We start from the raw sequence: 10,416 nt of genomic DNA, 5'->3' as shown, positions 1-10,416 counted from the left end.
CTTTCCCACATCCCAAGTGAGTGCCCTGATCATGCCCCTTGGGCTACTGCTGTAATAGGGTCTCCTGCTCTCTGTTCTTTATTGAGAAAGGGAGGCTGACCTGGCTTAGGTGCCTAATTCCAGGAGAAAGTTCATGGCTGTGAGTCCCAAGCAGAGCTAGGCGCCTTCCTAGGGCCCGGAGTTCAGTATCTAACTACCTCAGAAGGACGGGGCTTAGGTTGAGCATTGCAACACCTACGTCCCTTTGTGGTTTTAGCCCAGAGACACAATGTTATGGAGGGAATGGGCCTGGTATGGAGGAAAACTTACACAGCTCAGGCTCTCCAGTCCCACTGCTTCCTGAAGTGGCATTGGCACTGGTCTCACACGCCATGTGTGCTAGCACTTGGGAGTTTGGAAAGTGGGCGTTGAGGAGTTTGGGGAAAGAATGGCCCCCATGATGAAATGTTCTTGGCTTCTTGTGATCTCAGCAGTGTCTGAACCCAAACTTGGAACAGTTCCCTTCCCCTACAGTCTGAAGTTGGTCACAGGGAGCTGGCTAATCTTTATACAGTTCTGGGTCATTTACAGGGTGTGGAAGTGGCAGCCTTGCATCACTAAGCCCAAGAGCTGCAAACAACATCATGACTAGAATTTCAGAGTTTCCACTAGTGCTGCCAATAGAGAGGGGAGAAAGAGGAGGGCTGTCCACAGGCCATGTCTGAAATTAGCTGTACCTGGAACTATTCCATTACATTCACAGAGGGTGCGTGATGGGATCCATAAGGTGTCTGCAGACAAAGCGCTGACATGCTAAAGCAATCATTGTAAAAATTACAATTGCTTATCTCACTAATCCCACACACCTAAGAGAAGCATTCCTGAGCTTCACGTATTTCAGGGTTCTGGACTGGCATCCATCACTACAGTATCTGAGCACCTCCTTGGTTAATAATTGACATGGTAAGGTCCCCAACTGACTTCATGGAGTCTTTGGCCTTTCCTCCCTCCCCTGGGTTTTTGGGGAAGCCTGGGGAGGGGGGCAATTGTGAATATCAAGAATGTGTCACTTGTTTTCTGATCCCAGTGTGTGAACTAGTCTGTGTAATCCTGTTTCTCTTTTTGTGGTGGGTGATCAGAAGGCCCCTGCTGCTTTATGTATCAAGTCAGTGGTATGGATTTGGTGGGCCTCATTCACACCACCATGAATCTCAGACTGTGCCCATAACAGGTTATACAAGTCAGACCTCACGAAGTGGAGAAAAGTCACTTCTGAACGCCCTGCTGCTGCCCAATAGTTGCATATGACTGATGTCAGTGGGATGTAGGGGAAACCTATTAATAAAATCTAACATCATATTCTAACCAACGTTAATGTACTAGGCACAAAGACTTCTTCCAGATCCATGCATCCACTTACAGAACAATTTAAATACTGTAAATTGTCTGAAAATAAAAACATAGTGAGGGAATTTTTGTAACAAACATGCAGGTAAAAGGAGGGTTCTTGTACAGTGGAGATAAACAAGACACAGACATATTTTAACAAATGCTTGGCCAGCTAAGTCTTCCCAGCTGCCAGGGCAGTCCATGCTTGGAACTTCAAACCAGCCGTTGGGACAGAACCCAGATCCTCCTAATTCAAACCACAGGCTCCTACCACTGAGTTAAGGAGAATCTCCACTAGCTAGTAGCAGTACAGACGCTTGCTCTTTGAGTCAGACTATCTCTTACTATATGTTTCTATAGAGCCAAGTCCGGACTGGGGGCCTCTGAACGATACTGTAATTATAACCGTACTTTAATGAGCAGTTTTGATTCTAGCCAGTAGAGGGCAGTAGTACACACACAGACACTAGCTGGCTCATTGCAATATTGCTAATTGACCACCCTGCAGAAGGGTAAACTGGAGCTTTGGAAAGAGAACTGCCCTGATCAGATAAACACCAGCTGTGATGTGCACACACAGGCACTCAGACCTTCAGAGCATGGTAAAACATAACAAAGAGTTGGCTTACGGGAAGCCACAGAAATACTGCCATGCGTGAGAGGTGGTAAAATACCTTCTACAAAAAATGTCAACTAACCAAAGTACTTTTAGGAATGAAAACGACTGTATGTGAGGATTTGTGTGCGAACCACAATATCAGAGCAGTGAGGCATGTCTCCAAACCACAAGCTTAGGCAAAGCCAAGCTGACTGGAAAGACTGCTAGATATGGTTTGCAGCAGTAAATTACCAAACCGCACATCTGAGTGCAATATGATACCAGGTAATATAGGATGCTGATCAGTACAGAACTGATTTATGTTGGGCTCCATTGCTGGGCCAGTGTGAGGGGATAGAACTTGCAAAGAAAGGCCATTTTATTGTTTCTGATAAAAGACGTTGGCCTGGCCTCTGAGTGAGCTAGGCACAGCTCCAGAGGAGGAGGAGCTCAGGTCATTTTATGCCACTTTTACAGCTGCCCAAATTCTTGGCCTAGCTCTCACCCCTTGTACAGGGCCTGGTGCAAAGGGGCCTGGATCAGGGCCTCTAGTGTTCTCACAGTAGAAATAATAAATAACGATGATGATAATAACAACAACAGTAAAGTGGATGCACACAATATAAAATCTATGCACGGTAAGTAAAAAAATATAATCTCAGTAGGGCAACAGTTCGGGTTCCCTACAATAATTGAGCCCCCTTTCCCTGCCATCTTCATTGCAAGGGTCCTGCTCCTCACAAATCCTGTTGTGCACCGCATTCTTTTCTATGAAAGCGCAGGAAATGTGCGTGAAGCCGCCACCCAGGTCGTGGTCTCCTCAGCTGTCACAAGCCGGGTAGCGTTAGGCATAGTCGTTATTTGGGTGGGAATCTGCCAAGGAAGACTCAGGTGATGTGGAAAGTGTCTTGAGTGAGTCAGTACGTGGCACGCTTCACACAGTACGGGCCTTCACTTCAGAAGTTCCTGGTAGATTTGCAGGGAGTGATTCTGGCCCTGGCCTGGCTCTGGTACACTGCTATAGTAACACACAGGGGCTGTAAAATGAGCCACAATGGGCCCAGGAGAATTCTCCCAGTGCAGGAGCATTGTAGGATTGATATAAATGGCTCTAAACTGCCCCCTCAATGGAACTGGGCATAGGGGACATTTTGGGAGTGGGGCTTGGAGCAGATTGAGGCCCTGCCACAGAGGGTATTAGAGGCTGGGCTTGGAAAGGATTGGGGGTGGGGTTATGCTAGGGTTGCCAACTTTCTAATTCCAGAAAACTGAACAGCCATGCCCCTCCCACTGCCCCGCCCCTTCCCTGAGGCCCCACCCCTTTCTGAGCGCTACCCCCTGCTCACTCTATCCCCCCTCCCTCCATTGCTTGCTCTCCCACAAGCTTTCTCGCGTGCTCCTTTTCACTGCAAGGCCCAGACAGGCGCAGTTCTTGTTTTGACAGCTGTATTATGCTAAATTCAGGTTTTATTTGTTACAGGACACGAGAGCTGGCAGCAAAATAGTCAAAAACGGTCATTTTAAAAAATGAAATTTCACAAAGGTTTTCACGATTCTTTCCTTCCCCTCTTCCCATTTCTCGTAACCAGCTCCATGTTTTTTGTTCACTAAAGTTACTGTAATTTTATGTGTGGAATTCTCACAGCTGCGCTGGGTCCAGTAAAGGCTCACTCCTGAAGCCCAAATATAAATCCATAGAGCACAACCACAGAAATGCACAGCTGTCCAGATACCTATATAAATAAATCTGTCGAAACTGACTCCCACACCTACATGCAGATACACACGTCTTCATGTGTACACATCCAGCATGCACTAACTCATAGACTTCCACATAATTTAATATTAGACTTATTGTTTAGTGCCTAGAGACCCAAACTATGATCAGGGCTCCAGGGTGGTAGGTGCTGGACAAACACATAAAAAGAGAGAGTCTGCAACAAAGAGTTTATAATGTAGCTAGGCAAAGGTGGGGAGAAATGTATGATCCATTGGCTCTTCTGCAATTACTAGTCAACAACATTCACTTTTTAAGAAATAATACATTGCTTTTAGAGTTCCCGTCTCTTTTAAAAACTTGTTATGAAATGAATACACACAGATCTTATGTCATCAATTTTTTGTGCCCAGCAAAAGTCAAAGAGTTAGGCTGCAAATTTTATTCACACAGATATACACACATGCAGCAATACTCGCACCTCCCTACACAAAGACACAGTCTCTTACACGCATACAATGCCTGCATGCACACACTTGCCTACACAGAGACACTTTTACATACACTTTTCCAGGGGCTGCCTAAATCACCCAGCGGGGAACAGAGGAGGGTGGGCTGGAGGGGAAAAGAGGGGGTGGGGTGGAGGAGAGAGGATGGGGAGGGAAAGAGGCCAAGGACGAGAGCAGGGTGGGGGTGAGAGGGGGCAGTGAAGGAGAGAGGAGTGCATGGGGGGGGGGAATGTGAGGTCGATGGGGATGCAGGGAGAGGCATAAGGCTCCAGGTGCATGAGGATGTGGGGAGCACAGGGATGTATAGGGATATAATGGGAGTGCAGCAGTGTATGGAGGTGAATGGCGTGCAGGGATGTGGGGGGTGAGGGACATGGGGTGGTGGCTCTAGGATGTGGAGAGGATGGGTGGGAGTGTGCTATAAGGGGTACAGGGCTGGGATGGGTAGGTGTGGGGGGCAGGACAGGTGGGAAATGGGAAGGATGCAATGATGGGGGGATAGGGGTGCGGGGTGGGGTTGGGACGGGGAGGGATGCAGTGACGGGGGATGGGGATGCAGTGGGGTTGGGACGGGGAGGGATGCAATGATGGGGGGATGAGGGTGCGGTGGGGTTGGGATGGGGAGGGATGCAGTAACGGGGGATGGGAGTACGGTGGGGTTGGGACGGGGAGGGATGCAGTGACGGGGGATGGGAGTGCGGTGGGGTTGGAACGGGGAGGGATGCAGTAGCGGAGGGATGGGGGTGCAGCCCCATTCCTAGCACTCGGAGATGAGGATACACATACCTCAAACTCCTGGGTGCCGGCAATGGGGTGACAGACAGACCCCGGTTCGCTGCAGGGCACATGCTGCAGCTCGAGCCCAGCGGCATGAGGAGCGCGAGGAGGAGAAGCCGGGCAGCAGCGGGAGAGGCACACGCCACACGACCCCTCAACAGCCGCCTGCTGAGTGCTTGCAAGTTGCGCTAGTTCCTCCCCTACCTTGACCCGACCCAGCCAATGGGAGCTGCACCGGTGGGTGGGGGGCGGGGCAGCACGCAGACCCCCCTGGCCGCCCCTTAGGCTAGGAGCCTGACATGCTGGCTGCTTCCTGACCTGGGAGCCATGCAGCATGGTGGCTAGCAGGGAACCTGCCAGCCCCGCCGCATGCTGCCACTGCCCACCGGACAGTCAACGGCCCGGTCAGTGGTGCTGACCGGAGCTGCCAGGATCCCTTTTTGACTGGGTGTTCTGGTCCAAAACCGGATACCTGGTGGCCCTAGCTTATCCTCATAGTTGCTCTAAATTATGTTGAGGGATGTTTAGGCCCCGTTAGAGGCTCAGAATCTGGAAGGCACAAAGGGGGCTTAAAGTCACCTTGTCCTCCCTCCCTCCCTTGACTGCACTTTCTGTGCACTGTCTCTCGTGAGTTGCAGCGCAGGATCTCCCCATAGTTTTCATCTTTAAATTTGCCATGTCTCCTGAGCTCTTATCACTCCTTATTTTGTAAAGCCACATTCTCTTTCAAATATGTTTAGTTATTACAGCTCTGAACTGTCCTTAACTCCCCACTAGCTCAGTAAACACACCGGGGGGCCCTGCTGGGTTTCCCCTTTGGACCTCCCTTCCACTCTCCCCTAAAAAGAGAAGAGAAATATTTAGTTGACCTCCCTCCCATTCGTAGTGATCTTTACACAGTTACCTCTTTACAAATAAATATAGGAAGCCCAGCCCTTGAGCTGCTGCCAATCCCTGAACATGGAGGAAAGCCGGGCGTTGGAGCCATGGGACTGGCACACACTGAAGGGTCATTGGTGCCAAAGAAAACAGAGGAAATCTACAGGAAATGCAGGCCTGGAGAAATAAGAGTGCATGGCATGTGCACATGGGGGTGAACTAATGATTAGTGCCTGAGGTTGAAGGTAACTGTCTGACTGAGCCTGGGAGCAAGGAGCGCTGCCCCGGGCACTATGTGAGGGTGGTCTCAGGGTAGAGAATGGCAGCGGGGTGCCCCAAGGGTAAGTTTCCCTTTGCTTGGAGAAGTTATTAATTGTTATTAATGCCAATGCAACCAAGGTCAGCCAGACCTAGAGGCCAACCACCAACTAGATGGTGGGACACAGTGTGCAGGGACATGATCAGGCTGGGCTTAATGGAGGGATGAGCCATGGGCAGGAATGGATGGGGATGCCGCACTGTTTGCCATGTCAGTGAAGATGCTTTGGGATGAGAACAAAATTATTTTTATTTTAACATTTATAATGAGATAGCACCTAGAAGCTAGCAAGGCCAGGGCCCCGTTGTTGGGGGATGTCAAAAGCTGACACGAGCATGTGAGTATGGGGTGGGTCTGCAGGCATAATCCTTACTCTTTAAGTGAACCTTATGCTGGGGAAATGTGCTGGACTGGCAGTCCTGGAGGCTCACGTCCAGTTTTCATTCACAGAACAGAGACTGCCCAGTTGGCAATGAGAATGGCAGTTGCTGACAGGTGGGAGCAATTGTGGCACATTGTGAGAGGGAGGGGCAGTGATGGTAGTGGTGAGTGATATGGGCATCAGGGGAGGGTGTCAGTGGGTGGCAGCAGGCATGGTGGCAGGCAGCAGACTTTCCAGCTCTTGTGATATTATCACACGTCTTGTGATTTTCTGAGGTTTTTTAAAAGCGTGATCTCAGGAGCAACTGTGAATGTCTCGTTTCAGAGTAACAGCCGTGTTAGTCTGTATTCGTAAAAAGAAAAAAGAAAAGGAGTACTTGTGGCACCTTAGAGACTAACCAGTTTATGTGAGCATGAGCTTTCGTGAGCTACAGCTCACTTCATCGGATGCATACTGTGTGCATACTTTCCACAGTAGGCATCCGATGAAGTGAGCTGTAGCTCACGAAAGCTCATGCTCAAATAAACTGGTTAGTCTCTAAGGTGCCACAAGTACTCCTTTTCTTTTTTCTTTTTGTGAATGTCTCAGAACTTTTTGCCATTATTATTACAAGGAGGAGGGAGAAAAATTGTTCTCCTTAACCACTGAGGACAGGACAAGAAGCAATGGGCTTAAATTGCAGCAAGGGAGGGTTAGGTTGGACATTAGGAAAAACTTCTTCACTGTCAGGGTGATCAAGCATTGGAATAAATTGCCTAGGGAGGTTTTGGAATCTCCATCATTGGAGATTTTTAAGAGCAGGTTAGACAAACACCTGTCAGGAATGGTCTATATCAAGGATCTCAAACTCAGATCACCACGAGGGCTGCATGAGCACTAGTACATTGGCCTGAGGGCCGCATCACTGAAACCTTTTCATACAACGATACAAAAGTATAGTCAAAAATGAAAAAAATGAAGAGTAATATAGTGTGCTATTAAAAGTCAATGTAATAACTTTTTAAAAACTGTAATGCGAAGAGGGATTTAATAAAATATAAACACCTGTAATTATTCCTTATGTGGTCAGTAACACTGATGATGATCTACACTAACAGTCTATCAACATCACCGTAATGTCAGGAACTTTTTAAAGTAACTATTCAATCAAAATATGTTGCCTCTTTTAACAAACATTCTTTGCAACTACTCACAGCAAAGAACCATACATGCTGAACTTCATACCTCAGACTGCTGGTCTAGTCCACGAGGCCCCACCCCCATTCCAATCCGTTCCCCAAAGTCCCCACCCCAACCCTGCCCTATTCCAACCCCTTCCGCAAATCCCCGCCCTGGCCCCGCCTCTTCTCTGCCTCCTCCCCTGAGCATGCTGTGTCCCTGCTCCTTCCCCCTCCCTCCCGGAAAGTCCTAAGTGCCGCCAAACAGCTGTTTAGTGGCGGGATGCGCTGGGAGGTAAGTGGAGGAGCGGGGATGCAGCGTGCTCAGGGCGGGAAGAAGGAGTGGAGGGCAGCTTGGCTGCTGGTGGAGTCAGCGCCTATGGCAGGCCACAGGAAATAACTTCACTGGCCACTGTTTGAGACCCTTGGTCTAGATAATACCTTAGTCCTGCCATGAGTTCAGGGACTGGAGTAGAAGACCTCACGAGGTCCCTTCCAGTCCTACAATTCTATGAAATGTAGAACTGCAAGGGACCTCAATAGGTCATCTAATCCAGTCCCCTGCCCACTGAGGCAGGACTAAGGTATTATCTAGACCATCTCTGACAGGTGTCAGTCTAATCAGTTCTTAAAAACCTCCAATGATGGAAATTCCACAACCTCCCTAGGTAATTTGTTCTAGTGCTTAACTACCCTTTAGAGTAAGGAAGTTTTTCCTAATGTCTAATCTAAACCTCCCTTGCTGCAATCTAAGCTCATTACTTCTTGTCTTGTCCTCATGAGAACAGTTTATCACCCTCCTTTTTGTAACAACCTTTTTTGTACTTGAAGACTGTTATCATGTCCCACCTCAGTCTTCTCTTCCCCAGACTAAACAAATCCATTTTTTTCAAACTTTCCTCAAGGTCATGTTTTCTAGATGTTTAATCATTTTTTGTTGCTCTCCCCTGAACTTTCTCCAATTTATCTACATTTTCCCCAAAGTGTGGTGCCTAGAACACACTACTCCAGTTGAGGCCTTATCAGTGCTGAGTAGAGTAGAAGAATTACTTCTCATGTTTTTCCTATGACACTCCTGCTAATACATCCCAGAATGATTTTGCTTTTTTTGCAATGGTATTATACTGTTAACTCACATTTAATTTGTCATCCACTATAACCCCCAGATTCTTTTCTTGGCAGTACTCCTTCCTAGGCACTCATTTCCCATTTTGTATTTGTGCAGTTGATTATTTCTTCCTTAGTGTAATACTTTGCATTTGTCCTTATTGAATTTCATCCTATTAATTTTCAGACAATTTCTCCAGTTTAGCAAGATCATTTTGAATTCTAATCCTGTCCTCCAAAGTGCTTGCAACCCTTCCTATTTTGGTATTATCTGCAGACTTTATAAGTGTACTCTCTATATACCATTATCCAAATCATTTATGAAGATATTGAATAGAACCAGACCCAGGACAGATTCATGCAGGACCGCACTCGTTATGCCCTTCCAGCTTGATTGTGAACCATTGATAATTACTCTCTGAGGAGGAGAGATAGCTCAGTGGTTTGAGCATTGGCTTTCTGAGTACAGTTTCCCAAGCAGTTTTGCACCCTTATAGTAGGTTTGTCTAGGCTGTATTTCTCTAGTTTGGTTATGAGACCGTGTGAGACAGTGTCAAAAGCCTTATTAAAGTCGAGGTATATCGTATATACTGTTCCCCTCTATCCACAAGTCTTGTTACCCAGTCAAAGGGGGATATCAGGTTGGTTAGATATGATTTGTTCTTTACAAATCAATGTTGACTGTTACTTATCATCTTATTTTGTTCTGGGTGCTTACAAATTGATTATTTGTTCCATTATCTTGCCAGGTACTGACGTGAAGCTAACCAGTCTATAACTCCCTGGGTTTCCTTATTCCCCTTTTTACAAATAGGTACTGTATTTGCCCTTTTCCAGTCCTTGAGTATCTCTCCTGTCCTCCATGAGAACATGGCCACTGGTGAGAGATGGGGAAGTTGTAACAGGCTGTGACATAACATGGCCATTGGTGGCAGGCAGGGCAGCTGGTGGCAGAACATGGCCACTAGTGACAGGTGGGGCAGTCAGTGGCAGAACACGGCCATTGGTGACTGGGGTTACCATCTTTGAATGCAAAAAACCCAGGAACCCCTTCCCCCAACAAGGCACGCTTGCCATAACCCAAACGAGTACGTAACTCCACAACTCCCACCCTTCAACAGCCACTTATAGTATCTAGAGAGATAACACATATAGATAAGATTGATAACATCATTGATAATAAACGGACATTTGTTTTATCAGCACATTTTGCCAGCCAGTCTTTGTAGTCTGTTTCTTTTAGCCAGTTGTCACTGAATGTGCGAGATTTTTTTTCGGGGGTGTAGTAGGATCACTTGCACCATTGCCCTGATCTTCCATTATTTAATATGCCTCACGTCTCCTCCCTCGCGATTCAAATCCTCTCTCACACACATGCACAGTGCACTTGCGTGTTGGTGGGCAGACAGCTGCTATATTTTCAACAGTTTTGATCTGTTATTGTTTAACTATGGAAGTGTGAACACTGCAGCATCTTTATCTGGACACAGAAACTTCTGGGGGGGCATGAAACACGGTTCACATCGCACTCCCTGCCAGTGATCCAACCAGTGGACTAAATTTGGTGATGAATCCTGGTCACATGCCACTTGAGACATGTTGT

Source organism: Natator depressus, chromosome 10 (assembly GCF_965152275.1).
Source record: "Natator depressus isolate rNatDep1 chromosome 10, rNatDep2.hap1, whole genome shotgun sequence".
NCBI lineage: Eukaryota > Metazoa > Chordata > Testudines > Cheloniidae > Natator > Natator depressus.
This window is presented reverse-complemented; position numbering follows the sequence as displayed.